The 12,581-nt window shown below is 40.9% G+C and overlaps 1 long non-coding RNA gene across 2 annotated transcripts in view; it reads right to left on the bottom strand.

Annotated features, from left to right (window-relative positions):
• Positions 1-2,454: 2,454 nt before the first annotated feature.
• LOC126942649 (uncharacterized) overlaps positions 2,455-12,581 on the bottom strand; it is a 30,398-nt gene continuing 20,271 nt past the window's right edge. The window contains exons 3-4 of one of the 2 annotated variants that reach the window (XR_007721597.1): positions 12,064-12,101; positions 2,455-2,573 (exon numbers count right to left, since the gene is read on the bottom strand). This is a non-coding gene — a long non-coding RNA (uncharacterized LOC126942649). The remainder of the gene's footprint in view (positions 2,574-12,063; positions 12,102-12,581) is intronic. The other variant, XR_007721596.1, reaches the window with a different exon arrangement.

Raw genomic sequence — 12,581 nt, 5'->3', positions numbered from 1 at the left:
TTTTAAGACGGGGTCTCACTCTGTCGCCCAGGCTGGAGAGAAGCGGTATGATCTTGGCTGGCTCACTGCAACCTCTGCCTCCCAGGTTCAAGTGATTCTCATGCCTCAGCCTCCCAAGTAGCTGGGACTACAGGTGCATGCCACCATGCCCGGCTAATTTTTTGTATTTTTAGTAGAGAGGGGGTTTCGTCATGTTGGCCAGGCTAGTCTCAAACTCCTGAGCTCAGGCAATCCACCTGCCTCTCCCTCCCAAAGTGCTAAGATTACAGACATGAGCCAAGAATCAGCAATGTTTTAAGCAAAAAGTTATAAAAAGATTATTTCAGTATTCTATTAGTTCAGGTCATGCAATTAATTCCTGTTCTGCTAGATATTGGGACAGTAATCCTTATGGATGCATCATCTCTCTGTGGAAGTTTTTCCTCTATTCTAACGACACAATTTCCAAAGATACCAGGAACCTGCATTCAAGTGTATCCCTCCTCTTCCCATAATCTTGTGACCTCTCATTAGTTTTACAAAGGTGTTTTCAGTCCCTGAACAAGGAGGACATTAGTTTTAGGGAGGACCTATTATCATCCTTGCTTTTGAGTTAAACTATAAACTAAATTCCTCCCAAAGTTAGGTTGGATCAAGGACAACTTGAAAATCAGAAGCAAGATGGAATCAACTATGTCATCTTTCTCTTACTGCCATGATTTTGCAGAGGCAGTTTCAACTTTATCCCCACAACTGTTGTAATATATCATGAAAGGCCAACATGAGATAGTTTGAGCTACTTTTTTCGTTTTCCTCTTTGGAATATCAGAGTTATTGCTGTGAGAAGCAAGAGAAAAAACTCAGCAATTTGGAGAACAAAAATGCCTCCTAAGGATGTCATCATTTAAATTTTTTTCTAATGAGGTCCCTTTTGATTGCTGGTAATGTTTTAATATACCACTGTTAAAAGAATCAATGAAGTTTCCTTATCCTTCTGGGCCTAAACGATATTGAGATTTTTCAAAAGTCAGAGCACACCATGGGGTCTTGAAAGTAAGTCATTAGACTTGCACCAGCTCACTTAATCACACCACCTACTCCTAAATTATAGTCGTCAATTGAGTAGAAAATGAAACTTGGCAACTTCAACAAAAAAGGACAGGATCAATATACTCATTTGTGGATTAGGCACTGAAATCAATATTTGCTTGCTAGAGTTTTCAGTGCACTGAAAATCATACCTATTTGCCCTATGGTTTCTTCTTTCTCTTTCAAGTTGATCCAAGGTTTCACAAGAATTAGCATACCTAGTTTTCTTACAGGCCCTACTGTGTCATCACTAAAGAAAAACCGGACCATGTGCCCATAGCTCAATCATGACATTGTAGGACAACTCAAAGTCATGTCAATCTCTAATCTCAGCAAACAGAATGCACATTTGCTTTAGTTACGTATCATCTTCTTTACCCTTGCATGAAATTTTTAATTAAATAATAAAAGGGTTATCTAGAAAATATACTCTACTGTCCAACACTCTAAAGAGACTGTTGAAAACTATCAACCAAAGAATCAACCAAAGAAAGTCTTTATCTCTTTAACCACCAGCCCCAAGCATAGGACAATTTGGAAAGAAACACCCATGTATGTGCACACAAATACACACACACATACACATGTATGTTTTCAGGCAATATGGAGGGTTGATGGTAGGCTGAGCTATCCTACTATAAATAACCTCCCCTCTAATTGCCGGTTTCTGTGGTAGCATCCACTAATATGCAATGGGATTTGTTTAAATCTGGAGAAGTGAAAGAGTTTAGTGATGGGTAAGTCTCCGGAGGAGAAGAGGAATGAAGACAGCAGAGGAGACAAGAACCATGGCATCTGCTCTCTCCCTTTGGACTGCATTTCAGCAACTATAATTAAGAAGATGAGCCACAGAGGTAAGCAACCTGTTTTCATAAGAGATTTTTTGGAAACTCTACATAAGGGCTGAGACAGATGGAACTGTTCTCATATACATGACTTAAGACTCTAGGCATAAGCAGTGATGACTTGAAGTCTATATAACATAAAATAGGGGCGGGTCACGGTGGCTCATGCCTGTAATTCCAGCACTTTGGGAGGCCAAGGCAGGCAGATCATGAGGTCAGGAGTTTGAGGCCAGCTTGACCAACATGGTGAAATGCTGTCTCTATCAAAAATACAAAAACTAGCTGGGCATGGTGGCGTGCGCCTGTAATCCCCGCTACTCAGGAGACTGACACAGGAGAATCACTTGAACCTGGGAGTCAGAGGTTGCAGTGAGCTGAGATTGTGCCGCTGCACTTCAGCCTCAGCGACAGAGGAGACTCCGTCTCAAAAGACAAACAAACAAAACAACAACAATAACAACAAAACCATAAAATAGGACATGGAGATGGAAAGAGGGCATTTCTGTACATACCTGCATAGAACCCAGAAGTGGTCCAGCACCCCAGTGGCTGACAGCACCCCAGTGGCTGACAATTTGGCAAACATCAAGAGATCACTTCCTTGGCTTCTCTTAATTGGAACACAGGGGCCGTGGTGAACAGCAGACAGGGCACACTTAACTAAAATGAGGGAATATTTAACATTTAAAATGATGGAACATTTAACATATCATACTTAACTAAAATGATGGAAACAAATAACCAGGAGTCAGTTTGAAAATGCTCTTCCATTACTGAACATATGGAAGTTTGCAGCTATTGCAATTTTTCCATAAATGTATATGGCCTGATGAGCCTAGGCACTACTTAGAGGAGATATAGTTCCACACATACATGCATACACACAGCCACACAAACCTATAGGGCTATATTCATGTTTTCATACCTATGTTTGTTGACAAGTTTATTCTGAGTGGTTATTTTACATACATTGTTGTACTAGGAATTTCAGAGAGTATGTGCAGAGTTGTAAATTGACTTCTGGTTCAATATGGCAAATGGACCACGGATGTTTAGGTCCTTTCTTTGCCAAAGCCCTGCTAGAAGGAAATGAAAAAGAATTTTCAAAATTACTATCCCAAAAGAGCAAAAATAATAAGAGAGGAGACAAAAGCATATGAAGGAGTCAAACTTACTTTTGGAATTTGGAAAAAGGTTGGATGATTGGAGACAGAGTGAGCTACATGCCAGTCCTTTCATTAGGGAGGTCCCATGGGAGTGAGGCTGTGGGTTCCCCAGAAGACCCCACAGGCTCATTAGCTAGAGGTAGCATGTGGGGCACAAGAGGATGGAAACAGGGAACTTGGGTTATACCCAGGGCTGTTGGCCCTCCCCAAACCTCTGCTATTTGAAACTTTCCTTCTTCTTCCCTGCAAGGGAACAGAGACTCATTTTCTAGAAAAACTTAACTGGAGAAATCTAGAACTCTGTGACACTGGGTGGAGAGGGATGTGGAGTGAGACTGTGAGACTGCAGGTGGGACAGTGAGTTTCTTTATATTGAACCCAGAAAATGTCAACTTGCTTCCGCTAACTCTGCTCCATGATGACACACGGGCCAGAACATACTCTCTCAGGCAAGATGTTGAAAACTCCTCTCTGGAGAAACTGAATGGCCTGCTGTGGAGAAAAAGTCTCCACCTGCTGTCATTTAATGGTCCCCCAGTGAAAAGTTCAGCTCACTGACCCAACATCCCAGGTGATCCCCAGGAAGAAAGTCCGTTAGTCAATCAGTCCTATCAAACGCATAGAGCTTCCAGTCAGCCTTTTAGTGCCTCACTCTTATACAGGAGTGGACAGTTAAGGACCACAGCATTTGAAGAAAACCTGAAACAAAAAGGAGAAAAACCAACACAGCAGCCTTAAAAAAGTAACTTGGAGAAAGCAGAGACAGCACAGACAAAAGAAGAAAACGAAAACGACAAAACAAATGATAATGAATACCAAGAGAAACAAGAAAGATATTGCACCCATAAAATAAGAACAGGTTGCTTAGAAAAAAGGAAAAATGAGAGAAATAAGAAAAAAGCCTGCAGAAATCAAAACTATGATTAAGGAAAAGTCCTACCAGCACAGTTGCAATTAGGGCTTCTCAACCATGCCTTCAAAGAGGTAGCCAGTCACCAAAGCTGGTGGAACCTACAACTTAGTGTTAAGTGCTAATACTTTTTGTCTTTTGTTAATATCTGTGTTGGCACTTCCATTGTCTGCACCAAATACCATCTGGCTGCATGTGCCGGGAGAGAAACGCCATGGAGGAAGAGCACATGCAAAGGTCATCTTAATTACATCAGGTTGGGATAATTTGTGTTCATGTTTCTGATCCGAAACCGATTTTAGTGATACAGCTGCATGTCTTCTTTTGATAGTAATTCCCAAACATAGAAATTCCGGATACTTATGAAAGCTTCTAGACCAAGCTTGTTCAACCCATGGCCCACAGGCCACATGTGGCCCAACACAAAGACGTTCTTAAAACATTATGAGATTGTTTTGCCTTGTGTGTGTGTGTGTGTGTGTGTGTGCATCAGCTATCGTTAGTGTAAGTGTATTTTATGTGTGGCCCAAGACAATTCTTCTCTTTCCATGTGAATCAGGGAAGCCAAAAGATTGGGCACTCCGGCTACCATAGTTTGGAAGTGTGGTGCTTCTGTAATAATGCTAGTCACGCTGAAATTAAAGCATTAGTCTAAAAAACAGCTTTGATATAGTACCCCAATGTCACTTGTATTATTAAGCTATTATTGCAGCAATGTTGGATAACAAAACCCCCAAAACTCAGTGACTTAAAAAATTCTCATTTCTTCCCGTAATCAAAGGTCAGCAGGTTGAGATAGGCTGGACTCCTGCCTTGGAGCTCTCAGTTCTGAGCACCAAGCTTCTAGTGCACTCAGGTTCTCTCCATCCATGTCTCATACCTCTAAAACCAGCAGATCCCTGGTGCATATAATCTGCTCCATGGGTTTCAGTCCTGGGCCCAGTCTAAGGGAGCAGCTAAAGTGTTCACTTTGGGAATGTTTTTCACTGGAGCACATGAGTAAAAGTCTAACCGGAGGAACAAATGCCTGCTCACATTCTTTCAATGACCATCTCACTGGCCAAGGCAAGCCACATGACAAAGACTAAAGTCAAGATGCAGGGAAGTGTATCCACCCTGTCAGAGGCCACGGTGATGGCAAGTGTGTGGATATAAGACATTGCCACCATGGAGTGAAGAACTGGGACCTGCAATTAGTTTATCACAGTCTGCCCTATAAGTCCCAATGATTAACGTAAACCCCCACGTTCAAAATGCACTCACTTCCATCATTAGACCCACAGAAGTCTCATCCAATCACAGCATTTGACACCAAACCTGATCCTCATCAGGTCCAGATTTTATATACAAATATATATGTGTAATATATATTTAAGATATACTAAGTATAATATATAAGTATATAGTTTATATTTATATAACATATAAAACATTCATATTTATACATATTTATTTATATATAAATATATAAATAAGTATATATTATAGATATGTTTTACATATAAAGCCATTTATATTTATAAATACATATATTATATTGTATAATATATGTATAATGTATTATATTGTATAAATACAATATATATGTATATAAATATATGTATAAAATAAATATAAATATAAATAAAAATATTTAAAAATATAAAATAAATATATATACAAAATATATATAAGTGTGTATATATATAAGTATCTATATGTGTATATATACTTATGTGTGTGTGTATATATATACATATGCCCTTCTTGGCAATAAGCAGATTTCCATATAGGGTTTCTGACCATGGAAAGTTGGAGGGCATTTTGTAAAAATAAACAAATGACAAAATTTTCACTAACCTGATGCTTTTGTAAAATAAATAAATAAATTTTAAAAAGAAAGAAAACTGGAGGGCAAAGTTCTTTATTTTTTAGACATGGTCTCGTCCTGTTGCCCAAGCTACAGTGCAGTGACACAATCATAGCTCACTTTTACCTGGAGCTCCTAGGCTCAAATGATACTCCCATCTCAGCCTCCCAAGTGTCTGGGACTACATGTGTGTGCCACCATGCTTGGCTAATTTAAAAAAATTGTAGAGATAGGGTCTCACTGTGTTGCTCAGGCTGGTCTCCAACTCCTGGCCTCAAGCAGTTCTCCTGCCTCAGCTTCCCAAAGCACTGGGATTAGAGGTGTGAGCCACTGCACCTGCCCAAGAGGTCTTTTTACGTCTCTAACAGTCTTCATGTCTTTTCATCAGGCTAGCAGGAGTTTTGCCAATAGAGTTCTCTCACAAATGTGGATTTTCTGTGAAAGTGATTTTAGTCAACTCCATTTGGGAAAGGGGACAGCCACAATGCCTTTCAAGCTACGCTGTCTCTAACCTTAATTATGGGTACTTTTGAGACATCAGACTTCTATGGGAACAAGTCTTAAAACCTTTCTAAGAGCCTCTTTGCCCACTTGCCTACTAGATGCCATCTTAAGCCTTTCAGATGTCTTAACAAAGGATGTTACCCTTGATGCACTGTTCACTCCAAGGCTGTGTCATATTAGCAGCACCTTGGGTTTGGTCTGCACCCTGAGGCTCTGTTATAATGGCCACATCTTTTATTTTGTAAGAAACAATTTCATTGTGTAACTCTGCCTTGCAATTTCTGAACTCCCTAATGTCCTTCTCAGTTCTGTTTGCAAACTGACTGGTTCTTTTCTGAGTTTCTCTCTTCTTACCTGCAGTACCTTACAAATCGCATCTAGTAGCAACCAGTTTCTGCTTTCAACATTCTTCCTTCCTATTTCCTCACCCAAAACTAAAAGTTTTTAAGGTACGTTTTCTTTTTCCAGAGCCCCAAAGGCAAGCAGTTTTACTAAAAGCTTTTCCACTACATGGTGTGTGGGTTACCATTGTTTAACCTTCCATGGCAGTTGGCTTGATTTCTGCCTCTTATTGTCAAAACCAATTCCAGAAATTTTGGTTCTTGTTATGGCAGTACCCCATTTTCAGTATTAGTCAGCAAGTTCCACAATAATTATGCATAAAAACGCTCAACACTCATTGGCAGAAAAAGCCAACATGTATTTGTATAGTTTCAGGTCTGTGGGTTGACTGCAATCTAGCTGAGCTTGGCTGGACTCCAGGCTCGTAAGGGTTTAGTGTGGCACCACATGCCTCTCATGCCTCTTAATTTAGGAACCGCCCAGGACACGTGGTTGGCTCCATGTGCCTCCCTCTCAGACACGAACTGAGGGCAGGGAAGAACATGGAACATGTTCTGCTCGTGGCAGGCCACCACACTGAGTGGATACAAGCCCAAAGGCACAAACATATCTGAATGTCTCTGTCTGAACCATGTTCACCAACATCTTACTGGCCAAAGGAAGTCAAATGGTGAGATTCAAAGTTAAGGGGTAGGGAAGAACACTCTCCCTACCTTGAAACCACAGTGAGGTTGTAAACCTACACTCGTACTGTAGGTGTGGAAAGTTGGGGCTCAAATTCCATATACCTCAGTGCTCCATTTTGGTAAGATTACAAACTTAAATGTCCAAATCATTAAATCAAAATTCAGTTGCCAGGGTTCCTGAGAAATTCTTCTTGTTTTGTTGAAAGTGTGATCACACTAGACCAACTTAACTACTTCCTGCCTCTTCCTCTCATCAGAGACTAGATCATGTCTCTCTGTCCCTTCCCAGCCGCCTGGAATTTTTGCCACAGGCAGACAAACTTAAAGAATCAAAATTGATATCGACCTGTATGTCTAATATTTGATTCAACAGTTTTCTGAGCTCTTTTTGAAATTCACCAGACCCACCCTACCCTCTCCCTTCTGGGTGGCCAGACTTCATTTCTGCCCATTTCTCTTTGACAGCCCTACCTAGATCTCATTTGTCACATTCAGTAGGTCCAAAGTTGTTGACTCACAGCTCAGTGAAGTTTGTTATTTACCTAGGAAAGGTCTTGTTTCTGTTTTTAATACTTGATGCCAATGTTCAGAAACTTATTAAATTTCCTAGGTTTTTCTAGCTAAATAGATTTTGGATTATCCTAAAGAGAAGAGGTTTGAGGTCTTTTCCCCTGGAGAAATAGCTATTTTTGGCCCTATGGCACTCAGGAACAATCTTGCAAACATAGTGTGTGTCACCGAAGTAAACAGTGGTACTATCATTACAGGAATGGCGACAGCCTTCAGTGGCAAATGTGGACCCCTGGTGGAAATGAAATGGTGGCATGAGGGAGGAGAGGAGCAGGGTATTCCTTGAATGGAAATAAAATGTTGTTTTGTGTCTGGAGGGCAAGTGCAGCAGGTGTAAAGTTAATGAAGCACAGGGCTCCTGCAGTTTGGGTTTTTGATTAGTAGGAGGAGAACAAACAAATTAGTCAAATAGGTTTTCACTACCAAGTTCAGCACAGCAATGGATCTAGGTATCGTGAGGCCTGAAGCTAGTATCATTCGGGACATCTCTTTAAGAAAAAAATTACAAAGTTGAGTTCAAAAGTGATTTTTTTAAGAATGTATAAAGAATTCATAACAAATTACTGGAATTTAGAAATTCCAGGCCTTATTCTCCTCAGATCTCTTTAGATTTGTCAGAAATCTACAGAGAGATGCCTCCTCATTTCACCCTGGCTTTTCCTTTCCACCCAGAACATTCTATGGCTCCCATCAGCTCCCTGCTGGTGAACCCCGCGGCAGATGAGAGTCTCTGAAGCTTAAGGTTTGCTAGCTTCACAGTAAACTTGCTTTTAGTCCAAGCAACACATGATCAAGACAGGCCTGGCCAGTATCCATGCCTTAACATCACGACTGGCTTCATCAGCATGTGGCCTGTATGGTTGTCCAGTGCTCACGTTCAGAGGAGCCCTGATATGGGGTGGCTGTGTCACCACCCAAATGTCATCTTGAATTGTAGTTCCCATAATCCCCATGTGTCGTGGGACGGACCAGGTAGAGATAATTCCATCATAGGGGTGGTTCCCCCAACCGTTATCGTGATAGTAAGTTATCACAAGAGCTGAAGGCTTTCTTTTTTTCTTTTTTTTTTTTTGAGACGGAGTCTCGCTCTGTCGCCCAGGCTAGAGTGCAGTGGCGCGATCTCGGCTCACTGCAAGCTCCGCCTCCCGGGTTCACGCCATTCTCCTGCCTCAGCCTCCCGAGTAGCTGGGACTACAGGCGCCCGCCACCTCGCCCGGCTAGTTTTTTGTATTTTTTTAGTAGATACGGTGTTTCACCGTGTCAGCCAGGATGGTCTCGAACTCCTGACCTCATGATCTGCCCATCTCGGCCTCCCAAAGTGCTGGCATTACAGGCTTGAGCCACCATGCCCAGCCTGAGCTGAAGGTTTCCTAAGAGGCTTCCCCCTTCACTCGGCTCTCATGCCTCTCTTTCCTGCCATCTTCAAGAAGGACATATTTGCTTCCCCTTCTGCCATGATTGTAAATTTCCTGAGGTCTCCCCAGCCATGCTGAACCGTGAGCCAATTAAACCTCTTTCCTTTATAAATTACCTAGTCTTGGGTATGTCTTTATTAGCAGCATAAGAATGGACTAATACAAGCCCCCGGCTTGGCTTACTGCTCTACTGTTAGCCCTCATCTAGAAACTCCTAACAATTTTGTCTTTCAACTGGTGTCTGGAAGTGAAGTGGATGGGTTAATGCAGCATGTGTATGAGCAGAAGATATTCATGTCCACTCCCATTTCTTGCCACCCCATTCACATACAGCATTCTCAAGGTCCCATGAGTACAGAATTCTAGTGGAGCCAGAATTCGTGGGAATCAGGCAGACTCAAAGCAGTAAATATGTTATGTCCATGCCTGAGTAAGTAAAGACTATGACAGCCATGAGAAGCCACACTTTCTGTTCAAATCAGAGCTTGCTTTGAATATAGAAAGAAGACAATGGAGTTCTAAGAAACCCAAATGACCAAGAAATCCTTTTATAATCTTTCTTACTTGTGCAATAACTTCCCTCTATTAGCCAACCACTTATGTTGAAAATGACGTAGAAGGAAAAAGAAAGATAGGGCAACTATAGTCTCTTTTTCTTTCTGTCCTTCCTTGCTCATCAGTAAGCCAAAAGTGAAGAGTGCTGATAGCAATTGTACTTATTCAGAAGTGACACAGAAACAGTTGAGTAAGTTTTGTGCAGTTTTCACTGATCTGCTAAGAACAAAATACTGTTTGCAAAGGGCAAACACCCTATGAAAATTGGCCGAAAATTCAACAAAAAAAGGCAGATTAATAGGAGGAAAGGTAATTAACATGCAGAAGAGCCCTACAAAATGATAGAACTCAAGGAAATGGGCAGATAGTTGATGCTTTCATGCCATCTCGAGGTTACAGGAAAAAATAGGGGCTTGGAGCTTAGTAAATCAGGTTATGGTGGTGAAACAGGTTGTGAGAGGGAGAGAGGTTGAGATGTGGCTGGCAAAGGTGCTCTTGTTATGTGGATAACAGGCAGCTCTCAGAGAGAAGAGATGACAAATGTTTCTTTCAGATCTTTTAAAGTGTCAGACTCCCAGATAATCTTTGCTAGCCTGTTGGCATCAATGCAGAGTCTCTAAAGAGCTAATCTCCCCCACAGAAAACAGTTTTTCAAGGTTACTTCTGTAACCACCTGACGGGTTCATTTTGCTCACTGCCCAGATAGAACTGATTTATCAAGACAGAGGAATTGCTATAGAGAAAGAGTTTAGTTCATGCAGAACAGGCTGAATTGGGAGACTGGAGTTTTATTACTCGAATCAGTCTCTGAAAATTTGAAGGCTAGGGTTTTTCAGGCATAGTTTGCGGGGAGGTGGTGCCTAGGGAAATGGGTGCTGCTGATTGGATGGAGCGTAATCACAGCGGTATGGGAAATCGTCCTTGTGTGCACCGAGTCCACTTCTCGGTGGGACCACAGGACAGGTTAATGGGTCTGGGTGGACCCATCAGTAGTCAGAAATGCTAAAACCTGAAAAGACATCTCAAAAGGCCAATCTTTGGTTCTATACTAGTGACGTTATCTGCAGAAGTAATTGGGGAAGTTTCAAATCTTGTGGCTAATTTGTTAGCCCTACAAAGGCAGTCCAGTCCCCAGGAAAGGAGATTTGTTGCAGGCAAGGGCTGTCCTCTTTGTTTCAAAGTTAAACTATAAGTTTCTCCAAAATGTAGTGCTGCCTATGCCTGGGAATGAACAAGGGCAGCTTGGAGGTTAGAACAAGATGGAGTTGGTTAGGTCAGATCTCTTTCACTGTCCTAATTTTTTCACTGCCATAATTTTTTCACTATCACAATTTTTGCAAAGATGATTTTATTTCTTTTTTGCAGTCTCTGTGAATAGTCACCTCAAAATATGTCAAAAAAGTATTTTTGGGGGTGAAGTATTTTTATTTCCCTCAATACATATGCATATATGAGCTAAGAAATAAGAATTGTGTAATCTTGGTGATTTGGCATATCAGTTAAATGCTGTTACATTTGCATTTAAAACTAGCATTCAATAACATAAATATGAATGGAAAAATTAATGCTAATAACATAATTTTTATTACTTAGAACATCATTAAATGACAAATTTTAAAATACCAGAACAACTTGAGAGAGAGAAACTGTGGAAGAAAGAAAAGAAATGTGCATTTTAGTACCTTTACTGGTACTTTCTTTCTTTCATTTTTTTTCTTTGCCCTGGACCCTACAAATTCTATAACCAGCCCTGCTTAATATGGACGGGTACTGTGCAGACAAGGACTGGTGGAGGTATACACTTTGCATTTTTACTTCCCAAATTCTTTGTCTACATCAGTCAACAGGAAAACAGAAAGATTATGACCAGCCAATAAATTTAAAGAATTTATCTTTTACTTTAGAGAAAAGATATGTAAACCAAAAATAACATTCTAAGCCCTCCAACCAACTGCATGGATCCCCTCTTAGCTAAGGGGATCCCAGAGAAACATGGAAAACTGAATTTCTGGTCATGATAGGAAGGAGAGGTTAGACATGCCTTGTTATACTCTTGCCTTCTTGGAGTTTAGGCACATGTGACCAACATTAAAACAGAGATCATAAGACTGGCAAAACAGACTCTTTACAGCAACAAGATACAGATATCCTACCTGACTCTGCTGTAGCATCACTTGACAGACAGCAGACCCTGAAAAAAATCAAAGTAGTTTACCCTAACAGATATTTCTTTGACATATTTTTAAATGGCCTTGCAAAGTCATCTTTGCATCTGTAGGGAATCTCCATTAATGCAGCCAGGACTTTCCCTGACCTAGGAGAGGTTAACTGAAAGTCTGATACCTTTCAGGGTCTGAAAAGAGATAGTTACCATCTATTCTCTCTGAAGCTTGCCACCTATGAGGCTTCATCTACATCACAAGAACCTTGGCCTCCACAACCTCCCTTATCTTAATTCAAGCATTTATTTTTACCGACTTCAAGTCTTTAGATGAAGCCTCTTTCAACCAGTTGCCAATCAGAAAATCTTTGAATTCACCTATGACCTGGAAGTATCCCCCACTTAAAGATGTCCTTCCTTTTCAGGCCAAACCAATGTATACCTTCCATGTATTGATTTATTATTTTTACCTACAAGTTCTGTCTCCCTAAAATGCATGAAACCAAGCTG

This window comes from Macaca thibetana, chromosome 1, assembly GCF_024542745.1.
Source record: "Macaca thibetana thibetana isolate TM-01 chromosome 1, ASM2454274v1, whole genome shotgun sequence".
Classification (NCBI taxonomy): Eukaryota; Metazoa; Chordata; class Mammalia; order Primates; family Cercopithecidae; genus Macaca; species Macaca thibetana.
This window is presented reverse-complemented; position numbering and strand designations above follow the sequence as displayed.